Source organism: Rana temporaria, chromosome 1 (genome assembly GCF_905171775.1).
Source record: "Rana temporaria chromosome 1, aRanTem1.1, whole genome shotgun sequence".
Lineage (NCBI taxonomy): Eukaryota > Metazoa > Chordata > Amphibia > Anura > Ranidae > Rana > Rana temporaria.
The window spans coordinates 258734860-258747582 of record NC_053489.1 but is presented as its reverse complement, the minus strand read 5'-3'; the positions used below and the strand labels follow the sequence as shown (position 1 = coordinate 258747582).

The 12723-nt window shown below is 40.6% G+C and overlaps 1 protein-coding gene across 1 annotated transcript in view; it reads right to left on the bottom strand.

The window, feature by feature from the left end:
- Window positions 1–12723, bottom strand: part of ROR2 (receptor tyrosine kinase like orphan receptor 2) — a 160678-nt gene that overhangs the window by 36938 nt on the left and 111017 nt on the right. The window lies entirely within an intron of this gene.

Genomic DNA, 12723 nt, shown 5'->3' with positions numbered 1-12723 from the left:
AATCATGTAATCCATTCTGTAAAAAGATTATATAATGTGCAGTGTGTTTCCTTGTGTAAATTTAATTTTGAAAATACCTTATTTCAACATTGCAGGGCGCTCATGTGACCTGGCGGAGCTCTTCTCGTCTCCTCCTGATGTCAGTGTCCACTCCCTTTGCAGTGTCTGGAGCAGGGTTCTCAATAAAGTTAATAAAGTTACAATAAAGTTACACAAGGAGACACCCAGCGCATTATATAATCTTTTTATAGAACGGAATACATGATTTTACAAGGACTTTAACTAAGGTTTATTTTTGTGATGACAGAATTTCACAATGCTGACTCCTGAGCTGACAGGGGGAGGAAATTTAATGTACATCCCGTAAATAAATAAGGCCTAGTGTGTTTTTTGTAGCCAAAATTGATACAAGACCCAGTCTGAAGCCTCGTACACACGACCGAGGAACTCGATGGGCGAAACACATCGTTTTGGTCGTCTAGTTCTTTGTTAGGCTGTCGAGGAACTCAACGTGCCAATTTTCTCCATTCCCGTCGAGGAAAAAGAGAACATGCTCTCTTTTTGGCTCGTCAAGATCCTCGACAGTTTCCTCGTCGAAAAATATACACACGACCGGTTTCCTCGGCAAAAAAAAAAAACAGCAAGTTTCTTGCTGTTTTTTTGCCAAGAAACTCGGTCGTGTGTACGAGGCCTTATTTTTGGGGAAACAAGGTATGTGATGGTGCAAAACATGCAATGCCCCTTTATAGGCAATGGAGCTAATTACTCACAATCAGCATAGCTTGTTGTATACCAGAGGGGATACAGAGGTAGACTGAGTGACCCAATCACCTTAAGTAGACTACAGTAACCAAGTTTTTATCTCCTGCAGTCAGCAATGACTCAAAGCAGTCTTACAGAAGAGGAGAACCGTTGTAGTACTGTCGGCTGTATGGACTGGCCACTGTATTCGTTTGAATGCACTGGACCAGAATACACTTTGATGCACTGGCCCCTGTACTGGATGTAGTAAGTTTTTCCACAGGTTGGAGCTGATGTGTATAGAAATAATATAGAATATAGAAATTAACAAAATAAATAAATAAAAAACTAGCTGACCACTAGGTGGTGATGAAGGGCTCTTACAAACTTTATATTGACTGTGATATTTATAAAAACAGAATAAGTACTAACTGCATATATATATAAAATTATATAAAATACTTGTAATTGCCTTGAATATATATGATACATACATACTGTACATGCACGCACTATTGCTAAACATTGTCATCCTATAGAAGGTAAGCAATTAAATACCAGCTATACCACACATAATCAGAGGAAAAAAAGAAGTTGTCGTATTCCCGCACAGGGGTACAGAAGAATATCCTTAAAACGGAGGCAATAAAACAGCAGTTCAGACAAGTAACAAAACAAGTATTATGCTGGCTTCAAACTGTGCCCTTTGTATGTCTGTCCAAGCCTGCCTGAGCCAACCACAGCCATTTCTAAGCACTGGAGATTTATTGGTCTGCAACAGGAATTGCAATAGTACTGTAAAGAAAAAACTATGCACAGCAGATTTTGTTGACAAATGTGTCTGAAATATTATAACTATTGGAAGGCATTGATTGCATCCAACTCTAAGCAACTGAAAGTAGGACCCACAACTGTCTATGACTTGTAGTCCTTTTCCTGCTTCATAACTCTGCATTGCATACAACGATTGTAAATGGATGCCTGTCCCATGCAGTGTGCAACTCTGATGTGGGGAGGATGGGTAATAACCCATCATCTGTGAATATCTATTAGGAATACACACAGTAGGTCAGAGTGAGGCCATATCCAGCACATATAAAAAGATGAACCATTGTTTATACTGCCAGGAGACTGAAAGCTTTTAGGTTGGTCATAAAATCAACTACCCACATCCAGTAATGAAAGTTTGCCTTACAAGGAAATGGGTAGAAAAAAGGCTCAGACGGTAAGCATTTGATAACAAAAAAGGGCTTGTGTATAATGTAAACTGCAAAGCTAAGTGCCAGGTCTGCTGCATCACATCTTTTTCTGTACAGACGGTGGCAAGCATATTTCAGACATTATCTTTAATAACACAAAGGACATAAAGATTACCAGTAAAATGCTAGGATAACCCAGGAAACATTGCCACTGTGCTGAAGATAAAAAGATCAGTACGTCTAGTTTTTTTCAGAATTTTATATATTCCAGCACGGAGAGAATCCGCAACATTTATGCAGTGCTCTTTGGAAGCACTGCAGGTTTTCTTAGACATAATTATGCAACCACTCTATGAACTAAAGACGGCAGTGTTGAGAATCACTGAGAATGCTGGCCCCAGATTTAGCCCCCGTTCACATGGGGCCGACGTGACATGTCAAATCGCCATTTATTGCCAGCAACAGCACTGTCCAAATCAGTGCGACACTGACTTTGTGGCACCGCACCCATTCCCAAAAGTAGTTCCTGCACTACTTTTGGCGACTTCGGGGGCGATTTCATTAGACATCTGTGCAGGAACCCGCACAAATGTCTCTAAAATCGCTCCCGAAGTCAGACTAAAATGCGGGTTTGAAATCTTGCGAGTTTAGCTGAACTCAAACGACTTCAAACGCGCCTTCAGTGTGAACCCAGGCTAAGGGCCAATTCATATCACAAAGCAGATTTTTTTGATCAGTAATAAAACAGCATCCATGCGCTATGGTGAAACAATGATGGTGATAAATAATATAAAGGGCTGCTGCTGTAGTGAAAGGTAAATACCCCCAAAAAATTTAACAAGAAATTAAACTTAGAGATGCTCCTATAGACTATCATACATTTATACATACAGGGAGTGCAGAATTATTAGGCAAGTTGTATTTTTGAGGATTAATTTTATTATTGAACAACAACCATGTTCTCAATGAACCCAAAAAACTCATTAATATCAAAGCTGAATATTTTTGGAAGTAGTTTTTAGTTTGTTTTTAGTTTTAGCTATTTTAGGGGGATATCTGTGTGTGCAGGTGACTATTACTGTGCATAATTATTAGGCAACTTAACAAAAAAAAAATATATACCCATTTCAATTATTTATTTTTACCAGTGAACCCAATATAACATCTCAACATTCACAAATATACATTTCTGACATTCAAAAACAAAACAAAAACAAATCAGTGACCAATATAGCCACCTTTCTTTGCAAGGACACTCAAAAGCCTGCCATCCATGGATTCTGTCAGTGTTTTGATCTGTTCACCATCAACATTGCGTGCAGCAGCAACCACAGCCTCCCAGACACTGTTCAGAGAGGTGTACTGTTTTCCCTCCTTGTAAATCTCACATTTGATGATGGACCACAGGTTCTCAATGGGGTTCAGATCAGGTGAACAAGGAGGCCATGTCATTAGTTTTTCTTCTTTTATACCCTTTCTTGCCAGCCACGCTGTGGAGTACTTGGACGCGTGTGATGGAGCATTGTCCTGCATGAAAATCATGTTTTTCTTGAAGGATGGTGACTTCTTCCTGTACCACTGCTTGAAGAAGGTGTCTTCCAGAAACTGGCAGTAGGACTGGGAGTTGAGCTTGACTCCATCCTCAACCCGAAAAGGCCCCACAAGCTCATCTTTGATGATACCAGCCCAAACCAGTACTCCACCTCCACTTTGCTGGCGTCTGAGTCGGACTGGAGCTCTCTGCCCTTTACCAATCCAGCCACGGGCCCATCCATCTGGCCCATCAAGACTCACTCTCATTTCATCAGTCCATAAAACCTTAGAAAAATCCGTCTTGAGATATTTCTTGGCCCAGTCTTGACATTTCAGCTTGTGTGTCTTGTTCAGTGGTGGTCGTCTTTCAGCCTTTCTTACCTTGGCCATGTCTCTGAGTATTGCACACCTTGTGCTTTTGGGCACTCCAGTGATGTTGCAGCTCTGAAATATGGCCAAACTGGTGGCAAGTGGCATCTTGGCAGCTGCACGCTTGACTTTTCTCAGTTCACGGGCAGTTATTTTGCGCCTTGGTTTTTCCACACGCTTCTTGCGACCCTGTTGACTATTTTGAATGAAACGCTTGATTGTTCGATGATCACGCTTCAGAAGCTTTGCAATTTTAAGAGTGCTGCATCCCTCTGCAAGATATCTCACTATTTTTGACTTTTCTAAACCTGTCAAGTCCTTCTTTTGACCCATTTTGCCAAAGGAAAGGAAGTTGACTAATAATTATGCACACCTGATATAGGGTGTTGATGTCATTAGACCACACCCCTTCTCATTACAGAGATGCACATCACCTAATATGCTTAATTGGTAGTAGGCTTTCGAGCCTATACAGCTTGGAGTAAGACAACATGCATAAAGAGGATGATGTGGTCAAAATACTCATTTGCCTAATAATTCTGCACTCCCTGTATATCTATATCTATATTTAAAGTGCTCAGTGCCAAAAATAGTGCAAAAAAAAGTGCAATCAATAAAGTCCATGTAATATGTGATGATGAGCTGGTGACATGTTCATATATATTCTGGTGACTCTCCGTGCTCCCCTCCTGGGTCCCCACTCACCAGATGGATATGATATGAATGCCTGTATCAAGATGGTTGTATCCGTCCACAGAATGGGATGTTGCGACTGGCCCTTAAGTGTGGATGTTAACTGGCCTCCACCCAGTGATCCAAATCCTTCAGGCTCACTTGATTAGCAACAATCCATAATGGTGTGGTATCATCAAAAACGGAGGAAAGAGTATATAGTGTAAAACTGCTATTTAAAAAGGTTAAAAATCATTACACTTACATCAATAAGATAAAAAACTTGCAGAGATTGCCGCCTTGGCATACAGCTTTCACAGATTGCTTAACGCGTTTTGCCCCTCCCATTCTGTGGATGGATACAACCATCTTGATACAGGCATTCATATCATATCCATCTGGTGAGTGGGGACCCAGGAGGGGAGCACAGAGAGTCACCAGAATATATATGAACATGTCACCAGCTCATCATCACATATTACATGGACTTTATTGATTGCACTTTATTTTGCACTATTTTTGGCACTGAGCACTTTAAATATATATATATATATATATATATATATATATATATATATATATATATATATATATATATATATATATGATAGTCTATAGGAGCAGCTCTGAGTTTAATTTCTTGTTTTACTTATCCATCATGCCATACCATCAGGGAGAATTGTGACCGACGCCAAATTTTTTCTGCAGCAGGACAACGACCCCAAACATACAGCCAATGTAATTAAGAACTATCTTCAGCCTGTCTGGGATAGCGAGACAGAAAGATTCGAGGCAGCCTACATCCACAGAAGATGGGTAGTTCCGATGTTTGGACCAACCTACCTACAAGTGTGCAAGTGTACCTATAAGGCCTTGTACACACGACCGAGTTTCTCGGCAAAAACCAGCAAGAAACTTGCTGGGAGATATTTTTTTGCCGAGGAAACCGGTCGTGTGTACATTTTCGTCGAGGAAACTGTCGAGAAACTCGACGAGCCAAAAAGAGAGCATGTTCTCTATTTCCTTGATGGGAATGGAGAAAATTGGCTTGTCGAGTTTCGACGGCTTCACAAGGAACTCGACGAGCAAAACGATGTGTGTTGCCCGTCGAGTTTCTCGGTCGTGTGTACGAGGCTGAAGAGTTGATGCTGTTTTAAAGACAAAGAATGATCACAGCAAATATTAATTTTATTTGGATTTCTCTCTATTTATTTACTCTCCACTCCTCTGTTAACTGATACAAAAATAAACTATTAACACTTCTATTTTGGAAAGCATTACTTATTTACAGTATTTTTCACACCTGTCTATATATCACATTTATGAAAAAACATCCAAAGTATCCCAAAGACTTCTACAAGGCTCGGCAGATATACTGGGCTAGTGTCTGCCAATAGGTGTTCATATGCCCTATATTTATAATATAAGCAAGAGGTGTTTCGCAGTTTGAGGACAATCTAATACACGTTTGTTTGTTTGTTTGTTTTTCATATTTAAAATTATCATGCCCTGTCTAGACAATGTCACAAATTTTATCTCAGAAAAAAGAATAGCGGAGACTGGAATGGAATATTTCTACACAGATGGAAGATATTTCCGTTTGATACTGTGAACTTCCTTTGCCTTATTAAGTTAGGTAGAAATGTGATTGGCTATGCTGAATATTTTCAATTGATTCTACAATGTGGAAGCGATCTCATAAAATGTGATTCTGAGTAATACCTCTTTCCATACATAACCATGAATATATTGTATGTGTCTGGCACTTAAAGAGTCTTTTGATGGCGGATCAAGTTCTAGTAACAGTGCCCATCCATGGCCTTATTAGAATGTAATACATAGAAGTAATGACTGATGTGCTTGAAGACTGGCAGTTCCAAAAATGAGAACAAAAGTAAGAAAAACACATAAGAAGCTTCTATCTAACAGAAGACTATGAAACATACAGTATATTAAATTGTTGATTGTCTAAGTTTTGACATCTCATGTAAGGTAAAGATAAGCATCTTGAATATTATTGTACTCAAAGGTAAACTTGTATTAACCTGCCAGAAAAAGGATTACTGTATCTTCCCCTTGACCTTCCATGAGTCAAGGCCAGACATCTGCAATACCGCTGTTCGCCACTGCCCTGTCCCAGGACGTTAGCTATTTGTTCAGTATTATTGCCATGATTTGTAGCCCGGCTAAGAGGCATGCTAAATGGATCTTTTAAATTCCTCTGTAAAGAAACTAGAAAAAGGGAGGATAATTTCCTGCCCAGCCAGATAATAAATCACAGAGAAGTCAACGAGCACTGGGTCAATGTTTGCATACTAAAGCTTGTTCAGTTGTAGCTACCCTAGTCTCACCTTTCTAACACCCTCCCCTGTTAGAACCTGACAAGGGCTCCCCCACTTGGTGTTAGCAGCTGGAAGAACACCCGAACAGCGGATGCATCTGACTGGATGCAGTCTCTGTGTGGCCAACAGTTTTCTGTCTAGTTCCTTGGGTTTGTCAGTTGAAAGTTGTCGGGAGATTACTGACACAACCACCTACAAAGCTCATTTCAGCCAGTTCCTGAGTACTGCCATACTTAGAAAAATATAGACACTGCCCTTCCTGGCTTCCTGCTTGAAAATGCCAGTTGCTTGGCTGCCTCTGACCTCAATACTTGGAGGCTCTGATATGTTCTGCTTCTTTGCTGAGTGCCTGGTAGCCCTGAAAATCAGGGCACTCTGAGATGCAAGCAGCTTCCCGGTTAGCAACACTGTCCATCCCATATCACTTTAGCTCCTTGTTATTAGTGAAGCAAGGCATCACAGTGACGGGTCAACAAGAAGCAAGTAATAGCAGGCACAGCTGGCGCCCCCAAATGTTGATAGCTAATACCATTTCTGTTCCAGCGTTTCTTGGTGCTTTACAGAGAAACAAACTGAGCATTCTGACACTCAAGGTGACCTAGACTACAATGTAAGTGACAATTCATTATACCTCTGTTGTCACAGGATCATCTTGTGTTCTAACTCATGAAAACACCACAACTGTGTTTACATTGGTTTACATGCAAGCTTTCTAATATCAGGATGACATGAGAACCACTAAGAGCTATGGACCTTGGTGATGGATTCTACCACTGGGTAGTCTTTGTTGCTAAGCCAGGTCACGCAGCGTATATTGTCACACAGCATTTTTTCTTTTCAGAGCAGTTATTCTCAGCACATGGCTTTCAGGGCTAAAAACAAGTAAACAAATCAAACCCCAGACCTACTCCTGTGAAGCATTCATACATTATGAAATTTTCTTTCTTTTGTCTATGGGTTAAAGAAAGGAAAATTGCTTGATTCCCCCATCAACACAGTCAGATTCCCATGACTAAGATCCCGGGGGCGGAGTGAAATGTGTTAGGGGCGTGGCATGGTCGGAGTCCAGGCTGATGCTGCCACTCCATTCATCGTAGCAGGACACCATAGATGTGCGACTTCCAGGGGTCACCCATTCCTTCCTTGAACAAATCAGTATTGATAGGAGAGTCCCTCCCACAGCGTTATTGAGCTCTGCCAGCAGGAAGCCTTTCCCACTGGCAGAATACAATTATCACTGCCGGCAGTGATTTGGTAAAAATGAAACGTTAGGCTAGTTGTACTTAAGTCGATCAATGGATCAACTTCAGTACAAGCAGCCTGCCCATAGATGGTTCAAAATTTGTCCGATTCGTCTATGGCCGGCCTAAATGTTAACCCTGATTTTAGTCAAACCTTAAAATGAACAAAGCCCCTAAAATAAGGCATTAAAGCGTTTGCTACCCCAACATTTCATATTCCTGATATATGCTTGCTGTAACATGTACTTGTATGAGAAAGTATCCTGTTAATTTTTGTATTACATCCTTTATATGAAATCATTGGTGTTTCTGAAAGTCCCTCTGCTTTCCTATTAAAAACTGACCGCATTAAGCAGGAGAGCACACCATGGTCAGTTCTCTAGCTATGCTCGAAACTCAGCCTGCTCTCCTCTAATGATCAGACTTGTCCTGACACCCCCCCCCCCCCCACCCCCCCGGTGCATTTAAAGAGATGTAAACTTTTCAGCAAATCACACGTTTTCAATTCCCCAAAATAATATATATACATGCAAAATTGTTCAGTCTGTGGAGAATCACGCTATTAATTAAATCCGATTTACAAATGTATTATTCACAGAGCAGAGAATCACAACTGTACATATTTTGGTAAATCAAAAATCCCTGCTTTGCCAACAAAATAACGAATTGACTTAATTTGTCCAACCGATGGACTGAGTTTGTTATCTATATGTCAGCTGAACTGTATTTCAGGATGTAATTTTATATGAACTGTTGAAATCCATTAAATATTGTTTCATGCTCTTCTTATGCAATACAGCTCAGCTTTCAGCCTGTAAAATGTCCAGATAAGATGTGTCAGTCTGCTGAATACCGAACACTTGCCAGGTATTAGGGGTGATATAAGTCCAAGCAGGCTGCATCCTGTTTTAATATTTATGAATCTCTAAATTAAACATAAATGCACAAGCTATGGTTTTTCTGTATGTGCCTGGACACTGGTTAACATGGAGGGAAGTTTAATGGCAAAGAAAAAAAAAAAGCGGACAACTGTAAAAGCGTTGTTTTTGAACTCAAGCGTGCATGCGGCCTTAGTGAGGCAATGTGCCCATCACATATATTTGCAAAAGTTTGGAACTAAAACCCCAATGCATATTGTTAAAACATTGTAGAAACTTCCTGCGTTCTGTATTGTTTCATATAGTTCTGAGAACTGCTCTGTCAATATGCCCCTTACTTTTAAAAAGCTAGATATCAATTGAGCAGTTTCTATTTTTGTTTTGCGTAAAGCACAATTTCAGGTACATTTACCCATGTGGTGAGGTACCGCCCTCCCCTCTTTGCAATGGTTAAATGCAGGGGGTAGGAACAAGGAGAAATACTCACATTACTCCTCCCTCCCGCAGACTTCCTCCTCCTGTGCAAAAGGATCTCCAAACCTCTTTCACTTTGCTGCCTAGCGGGTTGCAGCTCTCCGAGGTCATCATTTACAATGCAGGATCAACACCCCTGCATTGTATGTGAGGACAGCAAGGGCCCACCCACATTGCAAACAGAAGGACAGCAGAAAACAGTGTAAGATATTTGTGCTATTCCTTTGCCCAGTAACACAACCCTGCTCCCAAATCTTTGTGAGTGCATTTGTTCCCCTATTATGCATTCACCTTGAGCACATTGAGGATCACCTAAAATGGGAGTCACCATAATTTGTTACCCACAGGAAAGAAACTTGCCCCTCTTCACTGAAGACTAAAAAAAGGACAGTTTTTGTAATTGCAAAAGTTCAAAATTCCCATGATCCACCTAGTACAGGGGTTTAACTGGGAAATGTGCAGGAAAGGAAATGGCCTGTGGCTCCCCAACAAACAATCCTATATTCCAGGTCTCATTTTATAACCTGGAGTGGAAAATATGACAGCTAAGGGTCCATGTACACGCTGCTACATATTATGGAAAGTCTCTCACATTTATGTCATCATGTATGTTTGTACCCTGGTATTTGTCCAAATAAAAAGTTATTTGACTAAAAAAAAATCACTGCTTCTAGAGGAGTGGTGTTTTGCCTGTAGAAGCAGCTCAATGTCATCTTATGTGTCCATGTACATTAGGACATTTAGGCTCCATGCACACTGGGCTTAAAAAAACGTCTGTTCCCTTGGCAGAAAAGCATTTTTTGTACAAAGTTTAGATGAGTTTAGGAGAGTTTTGCATTTTGTTGCCACTGAGCTCCAATCAGAAACGCAAACCAGAAGTTTTTTTTTCCTGCCTCTAAACATTGAGCTCAAAATATGCCTGTAATGATCCTAATGTACATGGACACATAGGATAACATTGAGCTGCTTCTACAGGTAAAACACAAAACTGATGTAAAAGCAGTGATTTTTAAGCCAGTGTACATGGAGCCTTAAGTAGCATGCACACTATAAGAAAATCGGGCGAATGATCGTCCGATATTCCTAGTCATTTCACAGCAAATTTGAACCGATGAACGACAATTCTCATACGACAAACACTTTTTTTTTGGTTCTGATCGCAGTCTTTTTCTGATTTTTCTTGTGCGAAAACCATACAAAAACAGCACACGTTAAAACTAAAATTGTTTATTCTGTTCCCATACAAGAAAAAATTGAGCTTTTGTCCCTTTGGGAATTTTCGTACGAAAATTCCGGATCGGCTGTCGAAAGTTGTGTACACACTATACGAAAATTGTATAAAAGTTCTTTCGATGAAAATTCTCACCCGATTTTCTTATAGTGCCCTAAGAAGCACATTTTGGGCTCAGTGTTTAAAGGCAGGAATTAAAAAAAGCTTTTGAGAAAATACGTTTTTTCACAGAAAAAAAAAACGCTAAATGATCCTAAACGCCTGTACAAAAACACGCTATATGAGCAACTTCGTCTAGCAAAAGAACTGGTGTTTTTTTTTTTAAGCCCAGTGTTCATGGGCCCTAAAACAACAGTTAGGCCCCGTACACACGATAGAATCCATCCGCAGATAAATCCCAGCAAATGGGTTTCTGCGGATAGATCCTATGGTGTGTACACGCCAGCGGATCTGTTTCCGCGGAGAAATCTCCTCTGGGATGGATTCCAGCAGATCGGATATTTGCTGTGATGCACAACAAATCCATCTGCTGGAATCCATTCCAACGGATGGATCCGCTCGTCTGTACAGACTTACCGGATCCATTCGTCCAAAGGGATTCCCCGCACGCGTCGTAATGATTTGACGCATGCGTGGAATTCCTTATATGACAGCGTCGCGCCCGTCGCCGCGTCATAATCGCGGCGACGGCGCGACACGTCATCGCCAGAGGATTTCCGCGCGGATTTCAATGCGATGGTGTGTACACTCCATCGCATCGAAATCTGCGGAAATCTTTGAGAGGATTTATCCGTGGAAACGGTCCGCTGGACCGTATCCGCGGATAAATTCTCTCGTGTGTATGGGGCCTTAGATGTTGGGGGCAACACATCAAATCCAGCCATATACTATGATTTGGATATGTGATAGATTTGAGCTTCCTTTACAACACTACAGTATAAGTATGAATGACCAACTTGAAAAATCAGCATTTTAGCAAACAGTAGCACACTGTAAAATACCTTTAATGTTCACAAAAACAGCGATTATTGTTTGAGCCAGGACTTGAACTTGCAGACCTGACCACAGCCAGCTCTTCAGCTGGCCACAGACTGATACTTCCATCCACACAAACAAAGTAAATGGAGGAATATACCCCTTTGGGACATTTGTATCCTGTCAGAATATACTGATCATTGCCGGCAGCTGATGATTGATAAGAGTTTCAAGTATGTTCCTTCTTTGATGAACCCGACACATTTTCCATCACTGCATGGCCAGCTTTAGCACTTTCCAATGGAAGATCTATTTGGCCATGAGTCTTTAAATCAGCTTGAAACTCACAAAAGATGCAACTTATGTCAGCACTGCCTGAGACATTTAGGATGTTTTTAGATAACAAACACTAGAAGGGTGAAAATAAAAGAAACAATGCAAACAAATGCAGCCACCGCATCTAAGAATTGGTCAACTGCAATTTGATATATTTTTTTGTTTTTGGGGTTAATGCCAATTTAGGAAGTATTCCATATAAATGCTTGCTGCACTCTTGGAAACACTGTGGAAATTTCCTAGCCCGGAGAGCTACAGGGGGTGCCAAAAGCAGCTGAAAGGTATATGTGTGATGGTAATAGGGTAAACAAAGTTTCCATACAGCTGGGGTTCATAGTGCACGGTGTCGAATCAGAGGGGTGGCTTCATGAATGGGCTTTGAAAGTTAAAATAGTTAAACAGAACATGGAAGTAGCAATGACATTAGGTTTGATTACTAACAGGGAGTGATGCTTACACAAATGCCAGTTTTTAATTTAAACATCACATTTATAAAAGTGGTATAAAAATAAATTGTTTAGCATTCCACAAAACCTATGATCAGTAACTCCTAGCTTTGTCCCACTACAGAATCCCTATATTGCACACATAAAGCATTTCTTTAATCTCAGCAGGGTTCAGTCAGGGACTGCACACGTGACACATGAAAGGAGCACTCTTTTTCTCCATGGTGTGGATATTTACATTTCTCTGTTCTTTGTCATACTCTGTTTAAATGCCATGGATATGTTT